Consider the following 19,409-nt stretch of genomic DNA (forward strand, 5'->3'; position numbering starts at 1 on the left):
ATTCTGCAGCAGCCTGGACTGGAGGAGAATGAAGGAATCATGGCAGCTGCCAGGAAAGCAAGTCCTACAGCTGTACCCAACCAGAAGTCAGGCAGTTGCCTTTCTGTTTGGGTTTGGATATTGTTTTCAAGTCAGTTGGGGTATGAACTGTTTTGATGACAATTGGTGTTTTGCCTGCCAAGAAAAAAGAAACCCCAGCTCAGTTTGCCTGCACCTCTCTAAGAGACCCTGAGAAAGCCAGTGTGTCAGCTCCTCTTTTCTCCTGTCTTTGGAAAATCCCTGCGATTCAAGAATGTGTTGGCTGAAACTCCTGATGCCACATGTCCTGGAAAGCCTACCAGACGATTTCTTGGCATCTCCAGAATGAATCGCTTCTGAAAAGTGAAAAACCAGTGACCCATCTCCATAGACCCAGACGCCAGAGCAAAAGGGACAACTGCCTTCCTTCCATATCTTTTTTTCCTTCAAGAATTAGCAAGCAATTATTTGGCCAAGGTATTCTTTTTTTAGTCTTTTTTTTGTAACAGACCTCTACAGAGAGAATTTCTGTATTTTTTTCAGTGTGTGTCTGAGTGTATGTGAGGGGAATTTAAAAAGGGAACTTCCATATTTCAAGCTGTGTGTTAATGCTTTGTTTCATTCCTGGATAAGTCTTGTTTTATAATAAACTGATAATTTTGTTGTTTATTAAATAAACCAGGTTGGTGTATTGTATTCTGGGATAAAGAGTAGAGTATATGATTGATAGCATTGGTAACTGGGTAAACATTTAAATATATGTTCTGACCTGTGGTGAAGTGGAACTAGAAAAGACAGTGCACTCCTCCCACCTTGGTTGTAACATATTCAATATGATCATGGCTGATCTTAGGCTTCAACTCCACTTTTCCACCTGCTCGCTATATCCCTTGATTTCCTGAGAGACCAAAATTCTGTCTATCCCAACCTTAAATGTATTCAATGATGGAGCATTCACAACCCTCTGGGGTAGAGAATTCCAAAGATTCACAACCCGTTGAGTGAAGTAATTTATCCTCACCTCAGTCCTAAATGATCAGCCCCTTATCCTGAGACTGTGCCCCCGTGTTTTAGATTCCTACAGCAGCTGAAACAATCTCACTGTCTACGCTATATAGCCCCTTCAGAATCTTGTATTTTCAATGAGATCACCTCTCATTCTTCTAAACTCCAGAGAATATAGACTGGATTTTCTCAGCCTCTCATCATAGGACAACCCCTTCATCCCAGGGACCAATTTAGTAAACCTTCGCTGTACTGCCTCAAATGCAAGTACTCCAGATGTGGTCTCACCAAAACCCTGTACAACTGTAGCAAGATTTCTTTATTCCTGTACTCTAATCCCCTTGCAATAAAGGCCAACACGCCATTTGCCTACCTAATTGCTTGCTGTACCTGCATGCTAACTTTCTGCGTTCCTTGTACAAGAACACCCAAGTCTCTTTGAACATCAACACTTACAAGTTTCACATTTTTAAAAAAATATTCTGCCTTTCTATTAGGACCAAAGTGAATAACTTCACACTTCCCTACATTATTCTCCATCTGCCATCTTGTTGCCCATTCACTTAACCTGCCTATATCTCTTTGCAGCCTCTGTGTCCTCCCCACAGTTTACCTTTCCACCTGCCTTTATATCATCAGCAAACTTAGATACATTACTCTCTATCGCTTCATCTAAGTCATTAATATAGATTGTAAATAGCTGAGGCCCCAGCACTGATCCTCACGGCACACCACTATTCCCTGCTGGCCAACTTGAAAATGCCCCTTTTATCACTTGCCTGGATGAGTGCAGCTCCAACAACACTCAAGAAGCTCAACACCATCCAAGACAAAGCAGCCTGATTGATCAGCACCCCATCCACCACCTTAAGCATTCACTCCCTCCACCATCAGCACACAGTGGCAGCAGTGTGTACCATCTACAGGATGCACTGCAGCAACTCACCAAGCCTCTGTTGACAGCACCTTCCAAACCCACAAAGTCTACCACCTAGAAGTTCATGGACAGCAAATGCATGGAAGCACCACCACCTGCAGGTTCCCCACCAAGTCACACAACATCCTGACTTGGAACTATCTAATTGTTAATTCACTATAACTGGGTCAGTGGTTAAAAAGGGCAGCCCACCACGACATTTTCAAGGGCAATTAGGGTTGGGCAAAAATGCTGGTATTGCCAGCGATGCTCACAACCCATAAATGAATAATTTAAAAAAAATACGTGACGGATCCTCCAGCATTGATCTGGCACTAGACACAACAAAGGCACACCCAGCCCAGTTAACCCTGTAAAGTTCCTCAGTAATATCTGGGGACCTGCTAAAATGGGAGAGCTGTCCCACAAAATAGTCAAGCACAGCCTGACATAGATATACTCACAGAATTATACCTTTCAGTCAAAGTCCAGATTCCTCCATCACCATCCTTTCTCACTGGCAGGGCAGACCCACCAGAGGACAATGGTTTACAGTTGGAAGGGAATAATGGCCCTGAGAATCCTCAGAATTGATTCTGGACTCCATGATGTCTCATGGCATCAGGTCAAACACAGGGAAGAAAATTCCCCTCCTGATAATCACCTACTGCCCTCCCACAGCAGATGAATCAATACTCCATGTTGAACACCACTTGGAAGAAGCACTGAGGGTCGTAAGGGCACAGAATGTACTCTGGGTGGGTGATTTCAATGTCCTAGCCAGATTCGCCCACATTCCATGTCCATCATCAAGAGTGGCTTGTTAACACTACTACTGACTGAGGTGGCTGCATCCTGAAGGACAAAACTGGGCCTGTGGCAGCGGATGAGAGAAACAACATGAGGGAAAAACCTACTTGACCTCATCCTCACCAATCTACCTGACACAGATACATCTGTCCATGACAGTATTGGTGGAATGATCACCACACAGTCCCATTTTCATACTGAGGCCACACTCTATCATGTTGTATGGGGCTACCACTGTGCTAAATGGGATAGATTCAGAACAGATCTCGCAGCTCAAAAATGGGCATCCATGAGGCACTGCGACCATCAGCAGCAGCAGAATAGTATTCCACTACACTTTGTAACTTCATTGGCCAGCATATCCCTCTCTCTACCATTACCAACAGTTCAGGGGATCAACCCTCGTTCATTGAGATATATAGAAGAACATGCCAGGTGCAGCACCTGCCATATCTAAAAATGAAGTCCCAACCTGAAGAAGTACAGCTCAGGCTAAAAGCAAGCTATGGACAGAGCTAAGTGATCCCACAACCTATGGTAAAATCAAAGCTCTGCAGTCCTGCCATGTCCAGTTGTGAATGGTGGTGGACATGTAAACAACTAACAGGAGGAAGAGGTTGCATGAACATTGCCATCCTCAATGATGGCAGAGCCCAGCACGCGAGTGGAAGTGACAAGGCTAAAGCATTTGCAACCATCTTCAGCCAGAAGTGCCAAGCGGATAATCCATCTCAGCCTCCTCCTGAGGTTCTGACCATCACAGAAGCCAGTCTTCAGCCAATTCAATCCACTGCATGTGATATTAAGAAATAGCTGAGTCCACTGGATACAGCAAAAACTATGGGCCCTGACACCATCCTGGCTGCAGTGCTAAAGATTTGTGCTCCAGAACTAGCCATGCTTCTAGCCAAGCTTTTTCAGTACAATTATAACACTGGTATCTACCCAACAAAGTGAAATATTGCCCAGATATATCCTTTCCACAAAAAGCAGGACAAATCCAATCTGGCCAATTACCACCCTATCAGTCTACTCTCAATCATCAACAAAGTGATGGAAGGGGTCATCAATATTGCTATCAAGTGGCACTTACTCATCAATAACCTGCTCATCCCTAATTGCCCTTGAGATGGGCAATATATGCTGGCCTAGTCAGCGATGCCCACATCCCAGCAACTAATAAAAATAAGGTGGATAACAGGGACAGAGTCCCAGACATGGACAGGGTGGAGTTGGATTGAAAACAGTAGCAGTGAGTCTCACAGGTTTACAGGGTGGGACTTACTGCCCCTATATCAAACCTTCTCATCTTTCTACAACTAAAACTAGCATCACCAGTTGCTTTATTATCTCCACTTAACCCCTCACGTTTGGTGTGACAAGTGAGAAAGGTCAATCACACATTTCATTTCAGTTTCAACTTCAACCCATTCCAGTGGTTCTATCGCAAGTATTTTTAATTGTGTATATTTTGTTATGTTATTTCCTATGTATAAAGTACTCCATCTATATTCCTGGAGTGAGATGGCTGTGAATGCTTATGACACAAGCTACAAAATTTTAAATTGAAACCAATAAACACCAGAATTACCTACTGACCCATTAATCTGCCTTGTCTACGGTCTCCAACTTACTAGCATGAATACTATGAGGTAGACTAGCAACTTGCCAAGTTGTAAAACTTGTGATAGTTTCTTTAATAGGTGGCAATTCCTCAATGCCAGTTTTATTCCTGGGTGACATATTGAACATTTACCCACCATCTGTCCTGACAAGTCTTGGTCATCAATAACTTGGTATGGGTCTCGGCAGGGCTGGCAAATTTCAACCACCAAAGTACTGTCATTGGTACTGGAAGGCTTGACAAGACTAACTTACAAGTAAATTAGCAAAGATATTGGCAGTTTTGTCACTTTTCACTCATCAATATATTAGTACTTGCAAGCTTAAGGTGTTTCACTGACCAATATATTATCTTTGGGCTGGCAGATTTGGTAAGTCTTAGTGACCAATATATTGTGACTGTCATTGTGAGGCTTTGAGTCTAACATAGTGAAATATTTGACATCTTGGCAGATCTACCTACTTTCACTGCCCTATATATTGCCATTGAAATATGCAAGCTTGAGCAGAATCATTGACCAGTCTATTGTCATCGATACTGGCAGGCTTAGCAAGTCTCATTGACCAGTATATTGTCATTGGCAGTAATGAGTTTATGAGTCTCACTTACTAAAATATTCTGTGGATTTCTGAAGGCCTGTTGAGCTTCACACATTTTGAATGTACCTTGGCTAAAATGTGATCTTTTTTCTAATGTCTTCCACTTTGAATATTGAAAAAATCTTTATATTTAAGTGAATGTGGCATTGGTTTTCTCTTTGTTCTTGCAGAATCACAAAGGCGAATCATGTAGCCTTGATGTCTCTACAGTGAAGGTCTAAAATATGTGACCCACTTTAACTGGAAGAGGCTGGTGCAAAGGTCACAGTGGTATACCTTGCAGCACCTTAACCCAGCACTACATGCATGGAGAACCTGTTTGGTTAAAGTTTGCACATCAAATCAAATAGCCTGTGGCGTTGGATATTTCACATCAAAACCATAGGTTCCCTTACCATGCCATGTTAGTGTATTACAGACAGGGTCAACACTCAGCCAAAGTTAAAAATCAAACGAGAGTAAACGGATATGACATGGATTAGGGAGAACTAGTGTCTTGCTCAGATTCACCTTAGTGTTTGTTTAATTGCTTGTAGACTGTGCCTACACATACAGGCCATGTGTTGTGATTCTCTGGCAATGGGATGCACATGTTACAAACTATGGTCTGGCTCAGAGCTCTTGAGGCAATCAAAGGCAGATGTGCAACACATTGTTTCTGGGAGAAGTGGTTTGGCCACTAAGACACATGGACTACAGAGTAAGTGTTGTTCATTGTACTGAAAATGGTCTCAGAGAACTCAACCCATTTAAAGAAACTGGTGTCTGTGATGTTGTCCCATTCGGCTTGGGTTTTATATTAGGCTGCTCATTAAAATGAGATGTAGCTGGTGTAAGAGGTAAGCAGTTGTTCTTTAAAGCATTCCAAGGTTACATACGAACATTCGAATTTGGAGCAGGAGTAGGCCACTCGGCCCCTTTGAGCCTGCTCCGCCATTCAATAAGATCATGGCTGATTTGATTGTAACCTTGACTCCACATTCCTGCCTACCCCCAATAACCTTTCATCCCCTTGCTTATCAAGAATCTATCTATCTCTGCCTTAAAAATATTTAAAGACTCTGCTTCCACTGCCTTTTGAAGAACAGAGTTATAAAGAGTAAAGCAACCGAAGTAATGTTTTATCTATAAGCCTAAGTTAAGCCACATTACATATTATAAAGGATACTTTCCCCTGTTTAGTTATATTGCCCTGTTTCTCTCCCACACTCTCTTAATGGTGTTGATCCATGCTGAGATATGGCTTCATGGATGCCTACCAGAACCTCATTAAAGTGTCTATTCTTCAGTGAGTGTTATCAGGCTATTTACCTGTGGCCTTATCCTTTCTTTACCAACAGATGCTTCCTAGCAAGGGGATCTCTGGCTGATTTTTCTCTCCATAGCCCAGAGCCTCATGCAGTGATATATGAGGTTCCCTATGTGTTTGGGGAAGGGAAGGTATGCAGGATGGAGGCGGTGGGGGTGGTGTGGGTGAGGGGAAGGAATTTCTGGACAATCGATTGATGATTTGACCAACTGTATTATAAGGCAATTAATTTTAAAAACTTATATTTAAGTGAATGTGAGAATTGGTTTTCTCTTTGTTCTTACAGAATCTCAAAGGCGAATCATGTAGCCTTGATCTGTCCACAGTGAAGGCTTCAAATATGTGGCAGGCCTTTTAACTGGAAGAGGCTGGTACAAAGGACACAGTGATTACCATTCAGAGCTGTACACATGTTTCAGTGAAAACAAGTTTAGACCCCCTTCCTCACGTTCAAATTGCTTGCCAATATGCACTGTGTAGGTTCTTGGATATAGAATATTGAGGACAATTGTACTTTCCCTCTGCCATTAGCCTGGCTCAGACAGTTCACCCAGTCTGAGGTTTTTGGCCCGTGGGGTTTGGGTTTACACTGAGTCATCAGGAAATGATCAGTTGCAGAATGACTCCCAGCACCTGTTCCACCCACAACACACCTCCCCTCTAAGAGGTGCAGGCTAGCTTTAAGCAGTACAGGCTGACTTTAAGCAGTGCAGGGTTGCTTTAAGTAGTGCAAGTTACTGACGATATTGAGCCCCCCGCTAATGTGAGAAGCCAATATACATCTGGTTAGTGCTGGTTGAATTCAGAAATCATAATGAGCAGGCAGCACAAAGGTGACATGCTGCCTGCATTACACTGAACGGGCATGGGTTAATCGTGCATCGCAATCCCCGTGCCCGTTTTTGGGGGCTATCCAATTTAACCCCCAACATGTCTCAAGATGCTTCACAGGTATATAATCAGACAAAAATTGGCACCGAGCCAAAGAAGTTAGTACAGGTGACTTAAAATTTGATCAAAGAATAGGTTAGAAGCCGGGTCATAAAGGAGCAGAGAGAAGTACAGAAGTGAATAGGTTTTGGGAGGGAATTCCACTGCTTAGGGCCTAGTTAACTGTAGGATGGACTATATACCATTCTTCAGGTACTCTATTCAAGGCCAAAGGCTCATGCGTTTACTCATGGGAAAAGTTATGGAATGTAATCCTCAAAAAACTGGTAGAAATGCTAGAATCCCATGTAAAAAATAATGTGGAATTTTACTTTTTCACTCACTGTACTTAATTGCACATGCCTAAAACTGTGGAAAATGATCCTGAAAACACTGGTAAAAACTCCTGCAAGCCCATGTAATGTGGCCTATTCCAGGACTGATACCAATGGCATTGACAATATTTAATTTGAAGTGATGGGGAATAATCGGAACATTGTCCAATAGCCAGGTTGGCCTGTTCAGTACAATGGCTACTGTTTGAATGGGCAGTACTCATAAATTTCTACAAAGGTCACAACTATGCACATAAAAGCAATTTCCCTTCAAGAAAATAACCTGGGTAACACATTTACAGTACAGGATGTAGGGCTGAACAATTACACTCTTTTAACAGGAAATTCATGATTAGACGTCAGATACATTCTCTAAGAGGTAGGCCAGAACAATAACTCCAAGCATAGAAATGCTATACTTTAACTCTAAAATATTTCTTGATGTCTGATGTTTGAGCATAGACCAGCATACTATTGGTATATGAACCTCACATATGGTTCCAGTCAATGAAGAGCATGGGATTTGCATGCACAAGGACGCTGACATATGACTGTAAATCTGTCTTTAAGAGTTTTGTTTTTTCCGCTTTAACCTACAAAGGCTTCCTTTTACCCAATTAACTTACTCTACATTTAACTGAGCGCTCCATGTTGAGGAGTTTAAGATGATTAAAACAGTTGTTACGGTAGATAGAGAGAAACTATATCCTCTGGTGAGGAAATCCAGAATAAGGGGCCATAACCTAAAAATTAGAGTTAGGCCATTCATGTCAGGAGGCACTTCTTCACACAAAGGGTAGTGAAAATCTGGAACTCTCTCCCCAAAAAGCTGCTGAAACTAGGAGTCAATTGAAAATTTCAAAACTGAGATTGATAGTTTTTGTTAAACAAAGAAAGCAGGGTTATGGAACCATTAAAGGTAGATGGAGTTAAGATACGGATCAGCCATGATCTACTTGAATGGTAGAATAGGCTTGAGAGGCTGAATGGCCTACTCCTGTTCCTGTGTTCCTTCTTTATCAACCTGGATCCAGTGCTCACCTAATGTACTTTTACTTTCTAGTGAGAAACATGAACAATGAGACAAGGTCCACAGGGCAAGATCTCATCAAGGCTGATACAAACAGAAAGTCTAAGAAGATGAAACAGTACTGGTTAAATGACACCAAGCTTGGGTCCCGTACACCTCTAGATTTTCAGGGGAAGGGAAGATGAATGAGGGAGCTGAGGAAATCCACAGTTTTCAGCTTCCTGGAAACAACCAGCTAGAGTAGGAGATTGTGTGATGAGTCTTGACTTCAACACAATGAAGATAATGAGGGGAGGAAGAATATGTAGGATGAAACCTAAGAGCAACATGAGGAACAGTTCTGAGTAGCAATAAACAGAGCACTGATAAAATATAAAATGATAGTCCCAGGAGGTTCCGATATAAAGAGAGGTTAGAAGTTGGAGACAATAGAAGGATCATTTTAACAATTAACAAGTTTTTTCTTGTAGAGAGGTATTAAAAGAGCCTCCATAGGAAATTTCAAACCCAGCCAGATCTCTCTGAGCACGTGTAGCATGTGATAAATTTCTTCAAAGTTACAGGTTCATAGAATAGAATCATCGAATTGTACAATACAATAGGAAGCCATTCAATCTTTTGCACCTGCTCCAGCTCTCTGAAAGTTGCCCACAATTCCACTCCACTACCCTTTCCCTATATCCTTGTAAATGTTTCTTTTTCAGATACTTATTCACCTTTTTAAAAACTATGGCGAGGAGTTTGTGAGGCACAGCTGACCTCATTAAAGTTAACTGATGCTACTCATTGCTTTCTGCTGGAAAGTGCATCGGGCAGATCATGTAAAATGGGTGATATTGAACCAGCCGCCCATTGTATATCTCTCCCTATTTGCAGTTCCATGGAAATTATAGAAATTGGATATTGCCCATTTCACACCATCACCCAAAGCCATAACTCCCCCTATGTGTAAGAGACACTGAGCTGGGCTGTGAAGGCAACCATTCATTGTGGAGACTTGCACATGAGGGGGGGAATTTAATGGCCTTCCCCCCACACCCCCACCAGAGACGGGGGCAAGGAAGTGGGGAGCCCATGGAAATGCAATGGAAGACGGCGGGTGGGGGGATGTGCGGAGGGCCTGTCACCTTCTTGCTGTGCTGCAATTAAGTCAGGTCAGGAAAGGCTAAAGATGGCCTTCCCACCCAGAGCCAATTGAAGCCCATAAATGTACAATTAGTAGCCACTTAAAGGCCTATTCCCGCCATTGCTGTAATTAAACCAGCGGTGGTGGTGGGGAGGGGCCTCCATCATGCAGCAAGGTTGCCCAGTAAAACAAAGCAGCCTCCCTGCATGCTTAGGGGGGTGGTGGGGGTCTCCTCCGTGGGTACTCTGTGGCCCACAGAGGGCCCCTGGTGGAAAAAGCCGCACCTCTGGTAACGATGCCCGTTTTTATTGCCCCCCCCCACCCCCCGACCAATCACTTGGGCCTGCTGGACTGGCCCCAGCAACCCGTCTTCCTCACCTCTGGTCTGGGCCTCCAGTGATGGTCCTGGTCCCAGGCCTCCTGTAGTACTGGCACTGGCCACTGCTCCAGGTGGTGCTGCCGATACTCTGGAGCTGCTGGCCCTCTGATTGGCCGGCATCTCTTAGAGGTGGGATCCCTGTTCTTAAGGGGACGGGGATCCTGGCACCGGGCACTTAAGTGCCGTTGAATTACGCTGGGAGCCCCACTGGCATGATTAAATTCAGTCCAAGGCGTGGCCACTTAGGTGGTGAGGTACTGAAGGACTCCTAGGGCAGGATTTTCAAAGCCCGATGGCACGGGACCGGAGTTTCCTGTCGTCAGCCACTGGGTTGTACCCATCCTAGAGCCATTTTCGAGAAGGCTGAGTTGAATGCAAAACAGCTACCCGACCATAAGCAGCCAGTAGCCAATTGAGGTAATTAAGGGGCATATTAAGGCCTCTTTCCTGCTCTGACTGGAATTTTCCAGTTGCAGACTGGCTGCACACTGCAGGTGAAACACAGCCAGTTAAACGAGGCGGCCTCCTGGCGGGGCTTGTGGGACGCACTTCACCCTGCTCAGCTTCTCCCTCGCATCCGTCATGGCTGTTTGGTCACAGCTGTGGCCACTGGCCATCCAGTGGAGGGATTGCCCCTCCATGATCACACCAGGCAGCTGTGGTCTTTTTTAATTTAAATTTTATTATCTGATCTTCAGAAGGCACCTGCATCTTGAGTGACCCTGTCTCTATGTAGAAATCGGCAGTTTCTACTTTGGCTGGTGTGGCTGCTGATATGTCATCACTGGAGGGCATCCTATTAGCCCTCCAGCCTTCGGAGTCCACCTGCATCCTTAATTGGATGGCGAGCACGCGGTCTAGCCATTAATTGGCCAATCTTGCAAAAAGCATTATCAGGTGATTATTCCCAACACAGTGCAGGGTCAGGACCTGCATTTGATCCTGAGGTCAGGGTTCTGTCTCCGAATTTTTAAAAATTCATTTTGTGGGATGTGGGCATCACTGGCTTGGCCAGCATTTATTGCCCATCCCTAATCACCCTTGAAGTGAGGGGCTTGTTAGGCCACTTTTTAAGAGTCAACCACATTGGGTCTGGAGTGACATGGAGACCAGGTAAGGATGGCAGATTTCCTTCCCTAAAGGACATTAGTGAAGCAGATGGGTTTTTACAAACAAGCAACAATGATTTCATGGTTACCATTAAGCTAGCTTTTAATTCCACGTTTATTAATTGAATTCAAATTTCACCATCTGCCATAGTGGGATTCAAACCCATGTCCCCAGGGCATTAGCCTGGGCCCTAGATTGCCCATCTAGTGACATTACCTCTGCGCCACCACCTTCTCATATAAAATCCTGCCCCTAGTGTCCTGAAATGGTTCCTAAATGAGCTAGCATTTTCAGGAATAGAGGGCAGAGGAAGAATAAAATACGAGGGAAACATTTAAAGAAAGATACTACTCAGTTGAACAATATCTAAAGGTAAATGATCTGATCGCACATTGCTCATGAAATGTCCAGTTCATTGGGAAATCATGTTCACATGGACTATGATTTGCTGTTTGTTTGCTCCCACGTTGGTCATGTAATCACAAGATATACTTTATAGTATACTTATAAGGGTGCATTTTCCTTACACTAACTAACAACAAAAAAATTGAAGAGTATAGAATGGCTTTGTCCGCTTCATACTCATGTTGATATCCCACAAATCGAGCAAATGGAGAAATCCTCCTATTTTTGTCTTAATTTAGTTGGTAAGGCATGCACACTCATGTATATGTATCTGTGAGAGATTTCATTCCCCATTCTGTCTCTCATTTACCATCCTTCCTTATCCTGTTTTATGAATTACTTCAAAATTTAATGCCCCACAACAGTTAAGCATAGAGGCAGCGATACCATCAAAGTGAATGAAATGCATAAAGGGCCTGGTGTCAGATATGATGTCACTGCTTAATGGATTAAACTGAATGAAAACATTCACAGCAGTGTTCCTCATCAGACTGAAATGGTATCTCATATTTTGAGCTAAAGGTTTTGGACGAGGAATATAAATTTACACAGAATGGAGGAAGACAGCTATAGAGCTCATCAAACCTGTTTAGCTGGGATGAATGCCATCCAGTCAGTCTGCTGGGTCTGTCCTTTCTGCTCTCCTTTTAATGTAATTATCATCTGCTTAAACTTTAGTCATATTAAATTTGTTATTTTTGTAATATTAATCACATGATATGAAACTGATTTATAAATATAACTCCCAATTCATCTGATACAGTACAATAACATTCTTATAGTCTTTATTTTGAAATTGTATATTTAGTAGATTTCTATCTAATGCAAAGACTGAGCAGATGTGGACTCAGTCCATTACATAAAGAAATGCAGTTTAAAGTTCCTGTGAGCTTTAATTTTCTTTTATGTGAGTTTTAGGCAGATCAAAGTGAGGGTGTTTCACCATCAAGCAGAGTGAAGTTTTCCACTTTTTGCACCCAGTGTCAGGGTCAGACACTCCCAGGCTAGGTACACTACACATTAGATGCAAAGTAAAGCCCCTCAGCATTGTCTCATCAAGTACTCCCAAATGAGGTCCAGAATGGTTTAGGTTCAAAGTAAAGCTCCCATCAAGTATTCCTGGATCACCTATATCAAAGAGTTAATGCAGAATAAAGCTTCCACTACAGTGCTCTACAAAACAACCCAAGTCAGGTACAGTCTTGGGTTAAATGCAGGTACACACTCTTCTAGTTTAACTTAACTTGTTCGTAGCATTCTCACCTTTGAATTAGAAAGACACAGGCTGAAACCACTCTATAGAACAAGTCAATCCAAGCTAGCCACTTCAGTACAGGATTGAGGGGGTTCTGCACTGTCAGAGCTGCCATCTTTCAAGATGGATGAACAGATCCCAGGGCACTATTCAAAGAAAAGCAGAATTTCCTGCTTTCTTGTCTAATGTTCCAACCCCAATCTTAGATGCTCCATTTCTCACACTAGCCATCCTTGTGACCTCCTTAAGGATAGCTACCAATGATGTGAGTTATGGGCCCAGATTGAACTGGACTATGGAAAAAGAGTGGGCGAGTAGGACTAACTGGATAGCTCTTCCAAAGGGCAGACACAGTCACAGTGGGCTGAATGGCCTCCTACTGTGCTAAAAGGTTCGGTGATTCTAAATCTAAAGTGTCTGTGCACATTCCATCATTTAAGTTTGAGCCCAAACCTCCTGGTTATAGACTTTGTGTCAACTTTCAATATATTATGACATGAAATATGACTGTTTGAGGAAGGTAAAGAATGACACCTGGTTCTTGTGGAAGAGTACCTGCAGTATAAGGGTCTGAAAGGGTTAATGTTTGAGACAGTGAGAGTAACCTCTCCCACAGTAGGGTGATGTAGTAGTCACATGGGTAATAGGCTTGGAAGAAGCAAGAAGCATTATGAGAAGTGCTAGCGAGACATACTTAAGGAGAGTGTATATTGCTGTGTAAATGCAATAAACGAGTTATTATTTAGACCTGCACAGACTCTGAGATTTCTGTAATCAAAGCTCAACCAAGCATCTTAAATGCTATCAATAATATACCACATTATCCAAACATAAGTACAAACCATCAGTAGAGAAGGGTTGGGGATTGAAAGAAAAAGGTCTTTGCATAAATATATAGGAACAGGAATGGGTCATTCCGCCTTTTGAGCCTGTTTCACCACTCAATTAGATTGTGGCTGACCTGTATTTTAACTCCATCTATCTGCCTTGGTTCCATAACCCTGAATACCCTTACCTAACATAAATCTATCAATCTCAGTTCTGAAATTTCTAATTTGCCTAGCCTCAACAGCTTTTTGGGGAAGGAAGTTGCAGATTTTCACTACCATCTGTATGAAGAAGTGTTTCCTAACATCACCCCTGAAGGGCCTAGCTCTAATTTTAAGGTTATGCCCCTTTGTTCTGGACTCACCCACGTAAGGAAACATGTTCTCTCTATCTACCCTATCAAATCCTTTAATAATTGTAAACACCTTAATTAAATTACCCCTTCATCTTCTATATGCTAAGAAATATAATTTACTCTTTGCAACCTGTCCTCATATTCTAACCCTTTTAGCCCCGTTATCATTCTAGTGAATTGCTTACAAGTGACATTATTGCAACAAAAACTACACACCATAGGACCAGTACTCTCACCAGGAAACAGTACCATAAGGGGATGCATCTTGGGAAATTGTGGAGGTACAACCTGTGAATTCCTCCATGCTCAATGGGGGTGCCACTCCCACTTGGAGCAACAGAATACACCATCACTTCTGTAGTTCATCAAACCATCCCATAGGGGAACACAATATCCCAAAGTGCCTCAAAATATCCCATAATGCATAATACTTTTTTTCTGGAGCATAGTGCAAGGGTTGCAGGCCACCAGGATTGTCCTGGCATCTCATAGAATTAAAAGTTAATCTTCTGGATGCTATTGTGAGCAGCCCCTGGAGCAAAATTACAGGGGTGTTAACAATAGTGCATTTATTTTCATTTTCATTGAACACCAGTTTATTGGTTATAAAAATATTGGAAATAGGAAAAAAGGGCTGTTTGAGTGGGTGAGTTGGATGGAGCTGACACATCATGATGAAATGTCCATGAATACATCCAACCAGAGTTGGCAACCTCTGGCAGTGATTGATAGGTAAGAACACGTGCCAGTCATTCAATGCAGCAACCAGGAATGAGTGTGAACAAACTTGCTCTTTTGCTTTTATGTTGTTCCTCAGTCCTGACCAGGACAATGTCCCTTTAAGTTTCCAGCTCTCACAGTCTTTTTTTTATTGGCATAAACACACCTTACTGCTGTTGACAGGCAGCCATAGCACTAACCACTGGTAACTTGGCCACTCTTTCACTTATTTCCCAAATTGCTGTCTTAAAATATTTACAATGCCAATGAGCTACAGAGACAGAAATTCAGGCTCAAGCTGAGACAAATTATTAAAATAACATAGGCCAATTCTAGGCATCAAGTGGGGAAGGAAATTAATCCTGAATAAATTATGCAAATATGCGACTGTTGAGCAACAAAAATGTACTCAAGATCTGCGTCTCTCCATAGAGGATTTTCTATATTGCTGATAATAAAGGACATTTGTGCTACTAATATCATTTTAATGAACTTCGCCCCATAAATTTAGAAAGTATATACTTCAACAGATCAACTGAAATGGAAATGAAAGATTCCCTGATCCACCGCAAAGACTGGTTGGTGCGTGAGCCATTCAATGTGGAACTGAGCCATAAAGATCAGTAAGGCTCCAGGTTCAGTCTGTGCTGAGTTGGTGAATCTCAGCTGGGTAGGGTTAAGGGGGACACTGCAATTAGCCTTAGCATGCCCTTGGTCACAGAGTGGAAAAATTCTCAGACGTACCTGCTTCCCTTTGCTGTAGGTGAGTTTATCATAGAGTCATAGAGTTATACAGCACAGAAACAGGCCATTTGGCCCATCGTGTCTGTGCCAGCCATCAAGCACCTAACTATTCTAGTCCCATTTTCCAGCACTTGGCCCGGAGCCTTGTATCCTTTCTCAGATACTGACGTGCTGTGCATTTCCAGCTATTTCAGGTTTTATTTAAGCATCACCTCTGTCTTTTTTCCCTTGCATCGCCCATGTGCCGCACCCCTTACCAAGCCACCCCATGAAGTGAAGGAAAATGTAACACTTGATTTTAGGCCTTGCACCTGTCAATTGTGAGGGTTTTAAAATAGACGAAATGCCCTTCCCTCCACACGCATTTTTACAGGACCATTTGGGACAGAATGTGAGACCCTCATCGGAGCCAGGCTAGGTTTACCAACTCTGGTTGGATGTATTCCAGGAGGTTTCATTAAATAACCTCCTGCCTCCAATAGCCTTGCCCCAGCCTTTGATCTACCAACACACTCATCCTCACAGCGCCTTCCCAGAGGCAATTGAGAAGTCAGCAAAGTCTTCATTACTCAACTGGATTTTTCTCAATTTCAGTTAAACTTTTTCCCATCTTCAATTGTTTTTATAATTACTAAGCAAAAGTGTTCAAAGAAAATAAAACAAACCACATGATTTTTTTAATGTCCCAATGATTTTTCTTCATAATTCCTTGCAGCATTATTCTGGGGATCAATCTTCAATTCCTGAAGACTCCTGGGAAATCCTGCAGGTTTGGCTACCATAAGGCAGATAAGGGCCAATCAGTGGGCCGGCAGCTCTTAGCCCCAGCAGTGCTACCAGGAGCAGTGGCCACTGCTGGGACTGCACCCAGCATCGGCAGCATCGGGAACTGGGCTGACCGATCCATTGTCCCCTTCACCGTCAGGTCAGACTACCTGAAGGTGCTGGGGATATGGTTCGGAAGGGCCGGGGCGTGCACCAAAACCTGGAAGGAGCGAGTAGCCAGGGTACAACACATGCTGAGCATGTGGGAGCAGCGAACTCTCTCCATTATGAGTAAGAATCTGGTCATCAGGTGCGAGGCGCTCACGTTGTTGCTGTACGTGGCACAGGTCTGGCCCATACCCCACTCCTGCGCTGTGGCGGTCACCCAAGCCATTTTCTGCTTCATCTGGGGATCCAAAATGGACAGGGTCCGGAGGGACATGATGTTCAAACCTCTGGATAAGGGTGGGAAAAATGTACCCAACATCGCCCTCATCCTGATGATAACCTTCGTGTGCAGCTGCATCAAGCTGTGTGTAGACCTCCAGTACGCAAACTCCAAGTGTCACTATGTGCTGAGGTTCTATCTGTCCCCGGTGTTGCGAAGGATGGGCCTGGTCACATTGCCGTGGAACGCTCCATCCAGTTGGACTGTGCCATACCATCTATCCTTCATGGAACAGTTTCTGCGGAAAAACACCTTTGACCACCAATCCATCAGGCAGTGGTCTGCACGGAATGTCCTCAAGGCCCTACGGGAAAAGGAGATGGTGGATCCTGTCGGATGGTTCCCCGAGCAGACCGCCAAAGTCATTTGGTGGAATGCTTCATCACCAGAACTTTCAAACAAGCACCAAGATGTAGCTTGGCTGGTGGTGAGAAGAGCCCTCCCTGTCAGAGCCTTCCTGCACGCCTGAAGTCTCACCCCCTCCTCACAATGCCCTCGAGGTGGCTGTGGTGGGGAAGAGATGGTTGCCCACCTCCTTCTGGAATGTGTCTTTGCAAAGCAGGTGTGGAAAGAGATGCAGTGGTTTTTTGTCGAGGTTCATCCCAAGCAGCTCTGTAACACAGGAGTCTGTGCTCGACGGGCTGTTCCCAGGGACGCATACTGAGATCAACATCAACTGCTGCTGGAGGACTATCAATTCGGTGAAAGACGCCCTTTGGTCTGTCCGAAATTTGCTGGTCTTCCAGCGCAAAGAGTTGTCCACCACCGAATGTTGCAGACTGGCACATTCCAAGATCCAGGACTACGTGCTGAGGGATGCACTAAAGCTTGGGGCAGCCGCAGCAAAGGCTCAATGGGGAAAGACCACAATGTAAGGGCCCCCCACCAAGCTGAACTGAGGGGCTGGATCCATGGGAAACCCCTCGAACTGTATCCGGAAAATATTTGTTTGCTGTAAAATGTATATGGCATGAGAAATGAAAAGGAAGGGTTGTGAGGCAACTCACTCCTGTATTGAAGGAAACTGATCTCCTTTGCACTGTTTGTATTTTTTGACGTGTTGCTGTTTAGGACTGTTTTGTCATGTATTTTTCACAGATTTTTATGAATAAAGTATATTTTGGAAATTTAAAAAAAGCATCGGCAGCTTGAGGGATGCCGGCGCCGGAAGGAAGGTAAGTTTTGGGGCCTCGCTGGGGATAATCGGCCAGGCCCCATTGAGGCAAGGCAGCGGGGGGGGGTGGGGGTCGGGTGTCAGTTGGGTGGGGGAGGTGTTTATTTTAGTGGCCTAGGGTGGGCAGGCCATTTCTCACTGCCGCCGCCCCTGGTAAAATTGCAACAGGGGCGGGAAAACATCGGGAACAGACACTGCAACTTCCCACTCAATTTTACGCACCCACCCCATCAACCTGCTCCTGTGGGGCTGGGTTGGGGGGGGGGTTGGGAGGAGAGTAAAATTTCGGCCATGGACTCTGAGGATTGTAAAAGGCAAATGACTATTAACTTTTTGTTCTGGATAAATTCAACAGGCTTTCCTAAGTCTGACAGGCTGTAAAGAAGACAGGAAGACCAGGAAGAGGTTAGCGGCAGCCTCAGAAGTGAGACAGAGTGAGAAACAGCTGCTGTCAGATCATCAATACAGCAAAAGCTAAGACTTAAACCTGATTCGAAAGTTAGGGCTGAATTTTACGCCACCCCAGCCGGTCAGTTGGTGGTGTGGGGGCGGCGTAAAATTGAGCGGGAGGCCTACCCGTCCCGCTCCCACCTCCGGTCAATTTTATGGCGGTTGGGTGTGGGGAAAACGGCCCACCCCCCCCCCCCCCCCGAGGCCAATCAAGGCCCTTAAGTGGCCACTTACGGCTACGTAACAGCCCTCGCCCGCCTCCATGGTTATTTTACCCATGGCAAGCGGGCGTGCTATGGATGTGAAAGGCCGCCCAGTGATAGCTGCCGGCCTTTCTGCGCCCTGGGGGGGCATGGCCGTCGGGCACAGGGTGCCCGATTGAGGGCCACCCCCACCTCCCAACCCACCCACGGGACCCAAGACGGCCCCCACCCCAAACTACCACTCCAGCCTCACCAGGGAAGGACTGATCCATGGTAAGGCATGTCCAACTCACTCACTCTCCAGGGTCCATGGCGGCGGCTGGGCTGCAGTCCCAGCAGTGGCCACTGCTCCCGGTGGCACTGCTGGGACTAAGAGCTGCCGGCCCGCTGATTGGCCGGCAGCTCACTGAAGTGGGACCTCCTCCCTCAAGTGGGTGGAGGTCCCGCCTCGGGACAATTAAAGCCTGGGGACCCATAAAATACGGGACAGATCCCCAGGCTAGGCAGAAGCGGGTTCGCCACCGACTTGCACGTTGGTGGCGAATTCCCAACCACCTAAGGTAAAATTCATCCCTTAAGGTTTGTGGAGGTGAAAAGACCAACGGGGTCACCAGAGATTACCTTATTAACAGAAGTCCAGGTCAAATGTAATCGGAAGAAGTAAGTGAAGAGGGCATTGGCTTTAAGAAGGACTGGGAGATCCAACCCATTGTAACTGAGAGGAGTTTGGGACCTTTAACCAAAAGGATACCTTTTTTGCTGAGGACACTGTGTAACATATAAATGTGGTGTGGGGTTTTCAAGTGTGTTAATAAGTTAATGAAAAATACCTTTGTCCATAATTTAGTGTATTAGCCACCTACTAAGTGCT

The sequence above is a fragment of the Heterodontus francisci genome, chromosome 37, assembly GCF_036365525.1.
Source record: "Heterodontus francisci isolate sHetFra1 chromosome 37, sHetFra1.hap1, whole genome shotgun sequence".
NCBI classification, from domain to species: Eukaryota; Metazoa; Chordata; class Chondrichthyes; order Heterodontiformes; family Heterodontidae; genus Heterodontus; species Heterodontus francisci.